The following is a 10,981-nucleotide window of genomic DNA, read 5'->3' as shown; positions in this document are numbered from 1 at the left end:
GTTCTGGCCTGGCCGGGGCTTTAGAGCCTCTCCTTCCCCACCGGGGTCATGGGAGGGACCTTCCGCTCCCCACAGTCACAGACTTTAGGCCGGAAGGGACCGCTCGGGTCATCTAGTCCCAGCTACTGCAGACCCCAGGCCAGAGCCCCTCCCCGCGTCCATACAACTGGAGTCGGGGGCGGGGGGGGGGGGGTCTCCAGATCCCCGAGTGGGAGAATCAGTTCCATCCCGGTTCCTCCTCCTTGTGACAGCGCAGAACAGGGGTTCCCGAACGCTCCCCTCCCCCAGCTCCCAGCCCACGCGGGCGGCTCTTTGTCCTTGAGGCAAATTCAGCAGAAAACTGCAGTGTCATCCTTCAAAGCACAGCTCAGTATAAGATGGAGCTAAGGAACAGTTTTTTTTTCCCTTTACCTATTATTAATGTAAGTACTTCTTCCAAAAGTGTGTTGTTCTCTGATTAGTTGAGATACTAGCACTCACTATAAGAGTATCACAGGAAAGATATCATGGGATATGTGTGTGTATTGTGTAATTGACTGAAAACATACAGGTAACAAGATGCTATGTCTCAGCAATAGGAAGATGCTGCAATGCAAGGCCCAGTTACCAAGTGTACAAAAAAGTGCAATTGTTCTTGATGACGGTTGCTTAGGAAAAGACTCGGGGAATTGACTGTCATTGAAGACTTGGAGACAACACTGATTGTCATAAGTGAAGGTTTAAGAATTTGGTGTTTACAGATCTGTTGCACGGTAGTTCTTGTATTGCTATAAAAGACAATCATTATTTGATTTTTTTACAGCACAGTGAATACCAGCACCACTGATCAAATATAAAGAAGCAACCAATCCTAACCCAAACAGAAATACAAACAAGGCATGCAGTTTTACAGGCAATCAAAATGATGTCAAGCAGCATATGATTACAAGAGCACCATCTGCCTGTTATTAATTCTGACAAATGTTTGTCTTGGAATATTTGCCCTAGAATTTCTCCCATTGTTAAGCACCTGTATTTTAAGATGGAAGTTTTAAAAATTAGGTGTGGACTGAACATGCCCAGTCAAAACCCCACACTGTGTTAAACCAGCACATTTTTCACTTAAAAAACCCACAAACAGACCTGTCACAGAAACCCTGAGCGCTGCAAGTTTCAGCACTGTGTAGACAGTGCATCAGCGCTGGTAGCTGCGCCCCTCATGGAGGTGGTTTTTTTAAGAGTGCTGGGAGAGCTCTCTCCCGGCGCTCTGCCGTGACAGCCACGGCAGAGCTTTAGCATTGCCAGTGTACACTAGCCCTAAAGAACTCACTCTCTTTAGTTTATCCTAGAGACAGGGCCGGCTCTAGGATTTTTGCTGCCCCAAGCAAAAACAATTTTGACCCCCCCCCCGTTTTTTTCTTACCCCACCCCCGGCCCCGCCTCAACTCCGCCCCTTCCCCAAATCCCCAGCCCTGCCTCCTCCCCCCAGGCTCTCAAGCCTAGGAGGGAGGGAGGGAGAGGGAGAAGCAGCGCGTGCGCCGCGGCCACTCGTAGTCTCCCCCTCCCTCCCAGGCTCTCAAACCCGGGAGGGTTTCGCGTGCTGCGGCCGCTCGGGATCTCCCCTTCCCTCCTGGGTTTGAGAGCCTGGGAGGGAGGGCGCGCAGTGGTGCGGGAGCGGCAGCAGCGGCAGCGGAGGTGAGTTAGAGCGGCCGGGGCACATTTTTAAGGGCGGCATGGCCCGCGCCAGAATGCCGCCCCTAAAAATGTGCCGCCCCAAACACCAGCTTGTTTTGCTGGTGCCTAGAGCCGGCCCTGCCTAGAGAAAATTAAGGCCTTGTCTACACTACGAGAGTAGTTCGATTTTACTTGCATCGAATTTTTGGAATCGATATTGCAAAGTCGAACGTGTGTGTCCACACTAAGGACAGTAATTCGACTTTGTGAGTCCACACTAACGTTGAAAGTGTCGACATTCGAAGCGGTGCACTGTGGTCAGCTATCCCACAGTTCCCGCAGTCCCCTCTGCCAATTGGAATTCTGGGTGTAGCCGCAAAAGCCTTTTGGTTAACAAAATGTGTCCAGGGTGCTTTTGGGTAACTGTCGTCATCCGTCCATCACTCCTGCCCTCCCTCCCTGAAAGCGCCAGCGGGAAATCAGTTCGCGCACTTTTCCAGTCATTGACAACGCGGACGCCACAGCACTGCAAGCATGGAGCACGCTGCGACCATCGCTGCAGTTGTGGCCGCTCTCAATGCCTCGCAGCTTATCATACAGCTTTCCCTGAGGCAGATGCAGAAAAGTCAGGCGAGGAGGCTACGGCACCGCGGTGATGGCCTGAAGTCTGAGAGTAGCACAGACCTCTCAGAAAGCACGGGACCCAGCGCCGAGGACATCACGGTGGCAATGGGTCATGTTGATGCCGTGGAACGGCGATTCTGGGCACGGGAAACAAGCACTGAGTGGTGGGACCGCATAGTGCTGCAGGTCTGGGATGAATCCCAGTGGCTGCAAAACTTTCGCATGCGGAAGGGAACTTTCCTGGAACTTTGTGAGTTGCTGTCCCCTGCCCTGAAGTGCAATGACACCCGGTTGCGAGCTGCACTGACTGTCCAGAAGCGAGTGGTCATAGCCCTCTGGAAGCTTGCAACGCCAGACAGCTACCAGTCAGTCTCGAACCAGTTTGGGGTGGGCAAATCTACCGTGGGGGTTGTTGTGATGCAAGTAGCGAAGGCAATCGTTGATGTACTGCTGCCAAAGGTAGTGACCCTGGGAAACGTGGAGGTGATCATAGATGGCTTCGCAGCGATGGGATTCCCAAACTGCAGTGGGGCCATAGATGGAACTCACATCCCTATCCTGGCACTGGACCACCAGGCCACCCAGTACATTAACCGAAAGGGCTACTTTTCCATGGTGCTGCAAGCACTGGTGGACCACAGGGGACGTTTTACCAACATCTACGTGGGATGGCCGGGCAAGGTTCATGACGCTCGTGTTTTCAGGAACTCTGGTCTGTTTAGACGGCTGCAGCAAGGTATTTACTTCCCGGACCACAAAATAACTGTTGGGGATGTGGAGATGCCTATAGTCATCCTCGGGGACCCAGCCTACCCGCTAATGCCCTGGCTCACAAAGCCCTATACTGGCGCCCTGGACACTGAAAAAGAACTCTTCAACTACCGGCTGAGCAAGTGCAGAATGGTGGTGGAGTGTGCTTTTGGCCGTCTCAAGGGGAGATGGAGAAGCTTACTGACTCGCTGTGATCTCAGCGAAACCAATATCCCCATTGTTATAGCAGCTTGCTGTGTGCTCCACAATCTCTGTGAGAGCAAGGGGGAGACCTTTCTGGCGGGGTGGGAGGTTGAGGAAAATAGCCTGGCTGCTGATTACGCACAGCCAGACAGCCGGGCGATTAGAAGAGACCAGCGGGAAGCGCTGTGCATCCGGGAGGCTTTGAAAGCAAAGTTCCTGAGTGAGCAGGGTAACCTGTGACTTTAAAGTTTGTGTACAGAGAAGCTGAACCTGCCCCCGTTTCTTTACGCAGTTAATGTTGACTATCCTATCCAGTTACATACCCCCTTCACCCCCTTCCAACACACGTTTTGAAATAAAAATAGTTCTACTTTGTTAATGCACACCGTTTTCTTTAATACTGTTTTCGCGGGAATTTTTTAAAACTGGGACGCAGACTGTGGTGCGGAGCGGGTGTAGTGTAGTGACGCGAATGCAGCTTCTAAACTCAAGGATTGACAGGCTCCGCTGCGGTGGCATGGTTGTTTCAACGGAGCCTGTCACCCCTCCTGATCGGGACTGTGTGTATGGGGGGTCTATGTGACTTTGTGGTAGGGGGAGGACGGTTACAGATCCCCTGCTGAGTGGCTCTGTGATCCTGCATAAGGACCGCCGCTTAAGATCTGTAACTGCCCTCCCCCGCCACAAAGTCACAGAGCAACCCACCCCCCACCACATAACATAAAAACCACCTCCCAGACTAACCAGGGTAACTAGTCACTGCATCACTGCACTGTGTATGTGCCCTGCTGCTGTACCTGCCCCCGCCTATGTACCCTGCCAAAGGTGACTGTCCTGTCCAATTACCAACCCCCTTTCCCCTCCTCCTCCAAAAGAACATGATTGAAACAGTAGTTAACAGAAACATATTTTTTATTATCAACTACACATGGAACTGGGAGGTGAAACTTGGACGGGGGCTTGTGTCAGGTGGGAAGGAAAGAACTTTTCAAATTTTGGGGAATGAGAGCCTTCTGTTACTAGAGCTCTCTGCAGGGGTGGAGTGAGAGTTAGCACGGACTCTGCCGTCTCTCCTTCTTTGCACTTTGGGTGAGGTGGGTATGGGACTTGGTGGCGGGGGAGGGCGGTTAGAGATGGACTGCAGCGGGGCTCTGTCCTCCTGCCTCCGTTCCTGCAGAACATCCACAAGGCGCCGGAGCGTGTCTGTTTGCTCGCTCAGTAGTCCAAGCAGCGTTTGAGTCGCCTGCTGGTCTTCCTGCCGCCACCTCTCCTCCGGATCCATGTTTGCTTGGTGCATTTGGGTCAAGTTCTCCCGCCACTGGGTCTGCTGTGCTGCCTGGGCTTGGGAACAGGCCATAAGCTCCGAGAACATGTCCTCCCGTGTCCTCTTCTTCCTACGCCTAATCTGCGCTAGCCTCTGGGAGTGTGATGCCAGGCTAGGTTGTGAGACAGTCGCAGATGGGGCTGTGGAAATGGGAAAAAGGGAGTGAATTCCTCAGAAAGATAAATGTAGTTGTGAACAAAGAACATAGTCTTTCTCTGTGAACAAGACCATGCACAGCACCTATCACATGCGCACTCAGCACAAGGTCGAATTCTCGGCCTTCGCATTTGGTGCCTGGGGTCTTGCACAGCACATTTGAGAAGCGGGGCAGCACAACGGAATTTCTGTTGCAGGCAGACATGGTAAGCCGTAGACTTGTGGCAGTTTAAAACTTTTAAATTACCACTGGCCTCATTTCACATTTAAAGCAATGTCAGTCCCTGCTGCCAGCAATCCGGCAAGCGGGAACTCTGCTCCTGTCCCACCCCCTCGCGGCTGTCCCCGGGAACGATCCCTTTCGGCTGCCCCTCTCCCGCCTCCACCGCGTGGCTGCAAACCAGCGGTTATAGTTCTGTAACGGGCAAGCAGTCCCAACACTAACATTCCCCTACGTAATTCAAAGCAGGTCACCATGAGCGACATCACCCTGATGAGGATCTCTGAGAGCGAGAGAGAGAGAATGCTCCGGGAAAGCCTCCAAAGACCAGGGCCGTATGCCGCCCTGCTGTGCAGAGCAATGATTCCCGAGTACTTGATAGTCTCGTGGCGCGGCAACGTGTCGTACTTCGGAGGACCCAATAAGGCCGCTCTCCCCAGGAACCTCATGCAACGGCTTTCCAATTACCTCCAGGAGAGCTTCATCGAGATGTCCCAGGAGGATTACTGCTCTATCCCCGGACATATAGACCGCATTTTACTGTAGCTGCAGTAGCAGGGACTAAACAGTAGAGCGGCTTGGGCAGGACAATCACGGAAAACCGGACATTGCTAGATTTTTTTTCAAAACTTGCACTGCCCATGACTAAACCGTTAAGCGCCTAGGGCACAGTAATCATGAACAACCCATTCTTTTAATTGTTAATATTCCTGTTCTGTTAAAAATAAATGTTTAGATGTTTACAACACTTACTGGCTGATCCTTCCCCAGATTCTGTGTCCGGGGTAACGGCTGGGGACGCTTGGTAGGGGATCTCTGTAAGGGTGATGAAGAGATCCTGGCTGTCGGGGAAATCAGCGTTGTGAGCGCTGCCGACTGCCTCGCCCTCCTCATCTCCTTTCTCATCTTCCCCGTCCTCTAACATGTCCGAGGAACCGGCCGTGGACACTATCCCATCCTCAGAGTCCACGGTCAGTGGTGGGGTAGTGGTGGCGGCCGCACCGAGGATGGAATGCAGTGCCTCGTAGAAACGGGATGTCTGGGGATGGGATCCGGAGCGTCCGTTTGCCTCTTTGGTCTTCTGGTAGCCTTGTCTCAGCTCCTTGATTTTCACGCGGCACTGCGTTGCATCCCGGCTGTATCCTCTCTCTGACATGTCTTTAGAGATCTTCTCATAGATCTTTGCATTCCGTTTCTTGGAGCGCAGCTCAGAAAGCACGGACTCATCGCCCCACACAGCGATGAGATCCAAGAGTTCCCGATCAGTCCATGCTGGGGCCCTCTTTCTATTCACAGACTGCACGGCCATCACTGCTGGAGAGCTCTGCATCGTTGCCAGTGCTGCTGTGATCGCCACGATGTCCAGACAGGAAATGAGATTCAAACTGGCCAGACAGGAAAAGGAATTCAAATTCAAATTTTCCCGGGGTTTTTCCTGTGTGGCTGGTCAGAGCATCCGAGCTCGTACTGCTGTCCAGAGCGTCAACAGAGTGGTGCACTGTGGGATAGCTCCCGGAGCTATTAGCGTCAATTTCCATCCACACCTAGCCTAATTCGACATGGCCATGTCGAATTTAGCGCTACTCCCCTCGTCGGGGAGGAGTACAGAAGTCGAATTAAAGAGACCTCTATGTCGAACTAAATAGCATCGCAGTGTGGACGGGTGCAGGGTTAATTCGATGTAACGGCGCTAACTTCGACATAAACGCCTAGTGTAGACCAGGCCTAAGAGGTGATTTGATCATAGGCTAAGTACCTACACTGGAAGAAGATTTCCGATGGTAAAGAACTCTTTAATCTAGCAGACTAAAGCATAACAAGATCCAATGGCTTGAAAATGAAACAAACAAACAAACAAAATGTATGCCTAGTTTTTAACATGAATTCAACAGAGTACATAATTACAATTGTAACAACTTAACTAGAGATGTGATGGATTCTCGATCAATTGATATTTTAAAAATTAAAACTGAAAGTCTCTCTAAAAGGTACGCTCTTGCTCAACCAGAAGTTATTGGCTTGATTCAGAAATTGCTAAAATTCTATGGCTTGAGTTATTCTGGTCAGACAAGGCGATCATAGGGCAGAAAGGACTATTATAAATCCTAGCAGAGTGCCAGCGATCTCCCTGTGACATTGTGCAGTTTATATGGTTTTATAAAAACATGATAATAAGTTAATATAATGTAACTGGGATAGCTTTAGAAAAATATGATAAAAATATGGTAAAAAGTGAATATAATGTAACTGATATGCTTCATGCAAAAGGTCTCTTGTAAGGTATCATTACAAAGCTTATAATCTACTGAGTGTGATCATCCGATTTGTATAAATGTACCACTCTTGTATCTAAAACTAGAAATATAAAATATAACTCTGAGGGCCTATTGTAATGATGTAAAGTGTGGGCCATTAATGATGGTTTGGAATCTTGATGACTCCCATTGTCTGCAGATGGCTGTCTTTACCTGTGAGTCTTCCTGTATATGTGTGTGCTGGCAAGTGGGTCATGAAGTCTTGCAGTGACATGTGATCATGTCACCTGAACTGGAATCCATCTTTAACCTGGTGCTTTTCCAGTGAGGGGGGGTGGAAACCCAGAGGGACAAAGGGTTCCCACCTTATGCAAAAGATATATAAAGGGGTGGAAGAGAACACAAAGGAGAGAGGAGCCATCATGAAGAATCCCCTAGCTATCACCTGAGCTGCAACAAGAGCTGTACCAGGGGAAAGAATTGTGCCCAGGCCTGGAAGGTGTCCAGTCTGAGAAAAACTTACTGAAACATCTCTGAGGGTGAGATTATCTGTATTTAGTTTGATTAGACCTAGATTTGCGCATTTTATTTTATTTTGCTTGGTGACTTACTTTGTTCTGTCTGTTACTACTTGGAACCACTTAAATCCTATTTTCTGTATTTAATAAAATCACTTTTTATTTAGTAATTTACTCAGAGTATATATTAATACCTGGGGGAGCAAACAACTGGGCATATCTCTCTATCAGTGTTATAGAGGGCGAACAATTTCTGGGTTTGCTCTGCATAAGCTTTATGTAGGGTAAAACGGATTTATCTGGGTTTAGACCCCATTGGGAGTTGGGCATCTGAGTGCTAAGGACAAGCACACTCCTGTGAGCTGTTTTCAGGTAAACTTGCAGCTTTGGGACAAGTGATCCAGACCCTGGATCTGTGTCTGGAGCCAGACGGGAGTGTTTGGCTCAGCAAGACAGGGTGCTGGAGTCCTGAGCTGGCAGGGAAAACAGAAGCAGGGGTAGTCTTTGCACATCGGGTGGCAGCTCCCAAGGGGGTTTCTGTGATCCAATCCGTCGCACTCCCTATAAAAAATTCTTTCCCAAGTAATGCAGAAAGTGTCACTGGTGGTGAATGTGCATATGCAGATTGGTTTAAGTCTATTCAGGCTCCCTTTCCTCCCATTCTAACTAATGCCTTACCCCTATTAGTGGCATTTTACCTGTCAAAGGCCAGGACATTAACAGATCAGAGAAAAGCCATGTATATTAAAGAATCACTTCTCCACAAAATCTTCCCCCCTCCCTGCCATGGCTTCTTTCTGCATGAGCTCCCAAAGTGAGAAGAAGGAAACAGCCTCTTGGTGTTCTGGTGCAAATCACAGTGAGCTCCCTGAATTTCATAGCTCAGAATGATTGATGGGGAACATGTATCTACAGCATTCCCACTAAACTCTCATTAGGTGAGAGGTTTACCAACAAAACAAATCAAAACCAAACAAACCACATAAGAACAGCCATGTTAGGTCAGACAAATCGTTCATCTAGCCCAGTATTCGGTCTTCTGACAATGGGCAATGCCGGGTGCTTCAGAGGGAATGAACAGAACAGGTAATCATCAAGTGATCCATTCTGTGTGTCACCCATTCACAGTTTCTGACAAACAGAAGCTAAGGACACCATCCCTGCCCCTTCCTCTCCCTTTCTCCCCTCCCCCTCTCCCCCCCCCCGCCCCCGCCATTGATGGACCTACCCTCCATGAACTTATCTAGTTCCCTTTTGAAACTTGTTCGTGTCTTCGCCTTAACAACATCCTCTGGCAAGGAGTTCTGCAGGGTATGTATATATAAAAACAGGGTATGTATAATATAGGGAAGTGATGGTCAACTTTAAACAGGAGACACTACTTGCTTTGCCTGTAATAAATTTGACCCTTCCCCTTCATTTTATGCAAGACGATGTCAGACAATTTGAGATGAAACCTGAAACTGACCTGGTTTTTCAACTGTACATGGAATACCATGTTCACATCTGGAATAGAAGTCCAGAGACTGGGCAACGAAAGTGATTAATGGGAAGCCTTTCATGCAACAATAGACTGAAATGATCAGGACTGTGTAGATCTCTCATTCCTTCTCTAAAGTAAAGAATGGTATAGACAGAGGTGTTGGGGCACTTCTATTCACCCTCAATACAAGAACAAGGCGACATTCAATTAAACTCACAGCAACATATTTAAAACTGATCAAACCTGTACAACACGTTCAAAAGCCAAGCCTGGGAGCTTAAACTCGTAACTTTGCTAGACACTAAAAATCACAGTCATAATAAAGACACTGGATTTACTGAAAGCTTGTCTCTCACCAACTGAAGTTGGTCCAATAAAAGATATTACCTCACCCACCTTGTGTCTCATGCATAATGAAAACATTTTCAATTATATTACATGGGGCATAGCCCTTCTATATTTTTGTCCTAAGTATGAGAGCCTAGGGAGGAGTAGGAAGAAGCTGATCATATGAGCAGGTTAGTTAATTTTGGAGTATCTGGCATCTTCCTCTGAAGTATCAAGTTGCTGTCAAAGGATCCTAGACTTGTTTGATTTGCGATGTCAATTCTTGCATGTTTTAGCATCAGCAAGTGACCTGAACTAGACCTTTAAGGCCAGTCTATACTCAGAAATGGAAGTGTTATGGTTGGTTGTCAGCAAGGGGTGCTGAGAATTGTTTCACTACTGTTGTGTGCACACAGGAGAGAGTTTGGGGGGCAGATGGGGAGAGGGAATGACACTTTCAGCATCACTGAGAAATATTCTTGTCATTTGCCAAGTCTAAAGAACACCTTCCGCAATAATAATGAAAACAGCTGTCCCCTCCTCACTAGCAGGAAAGCCCTTTTCAGCACTGATGCAGGGGGATCTGTCACTGATAGCTGGTGTCCACTAGGGGTCCATTTGCAAACATAGAGGAGCATTTATACAGTTTAAATGAATGTGTTTGAGATCAATTAAAGCAACATGTGTGGGAAATGCAGAGATTAAGAAGAAAACTAAGGTCTCAACATGGAGCAGCCTTGTATTCCTCATTAAGCCACACTGAAAAAGTGTGGAGATTTTTTCCCTTAACTACATTAAAGTATGGCACGTCCATTTTAAAGGCCCATCCTAAGATAGAGGGAATTGATTTTACAGATCTATTTAGAGACTTTGTAGTACCAGGAAGTCAAGTTTCTAGTGACAAAATGTTACCTTACGTGAAGGACAATCAGATTCCTTTCCTCATGCTACACGCTGGTGTATGAGACTAGAGTCTTTCACAACCTGTTAGTCTTTAACATTTCATACACGATCTATAAATAGTTAGCATTTATTTGTTTCTCTGCACTTTACAATGGGGGGTATTTGAGACTACTATACAAACGGATCACAAGTTCACTCTTAGTGCATAAGATGCACAAGTTATCACCTTGGTTTTTGTAGCCACATATAGCTGCACATTCTTCCTATTATGTAAAGATATTCTCCCTTCAGATGAATGCTTAAATGAGGCCTTTCATAGGAAATAACTTGACTGTGTGCAATTCCAAAAGTGGTCTGTGCCAGCCAAAGCTTCAGCTAGTGCCTCCGAGTTTAATCATGGCACCATGGGGCGGGTTGGGCAAATATTCCTTGTAAATCTGATTTTTGGATTAGCTGAGTCACAAAGCAAGAAAGTTTTAAAATCCCAGCAGAATTGAGGTTGTTCAGTAACATTACTGACCTAAACCACGTCAGCTAAAGTGACAACATCTATGTTATGTCTAA

Source organism: Malaclemys terrapin, chromosome 4, assembly GCF_027887155.1.
Source record: "Malaclemys terrapin pileata isolate rMalTer1 chromosome 4, rMalTer1.hap1, whole genome shotgun sequence".
Classification (NCBI taxonomy): domain Eukaryota; kingdom Metazoa; phylum Chordata; order Testudines; family Emydidae; genus Malaclemys; species Malaclemys terrapin.
Note: the sequence above shows the minus strand (reverse complement) of the source record.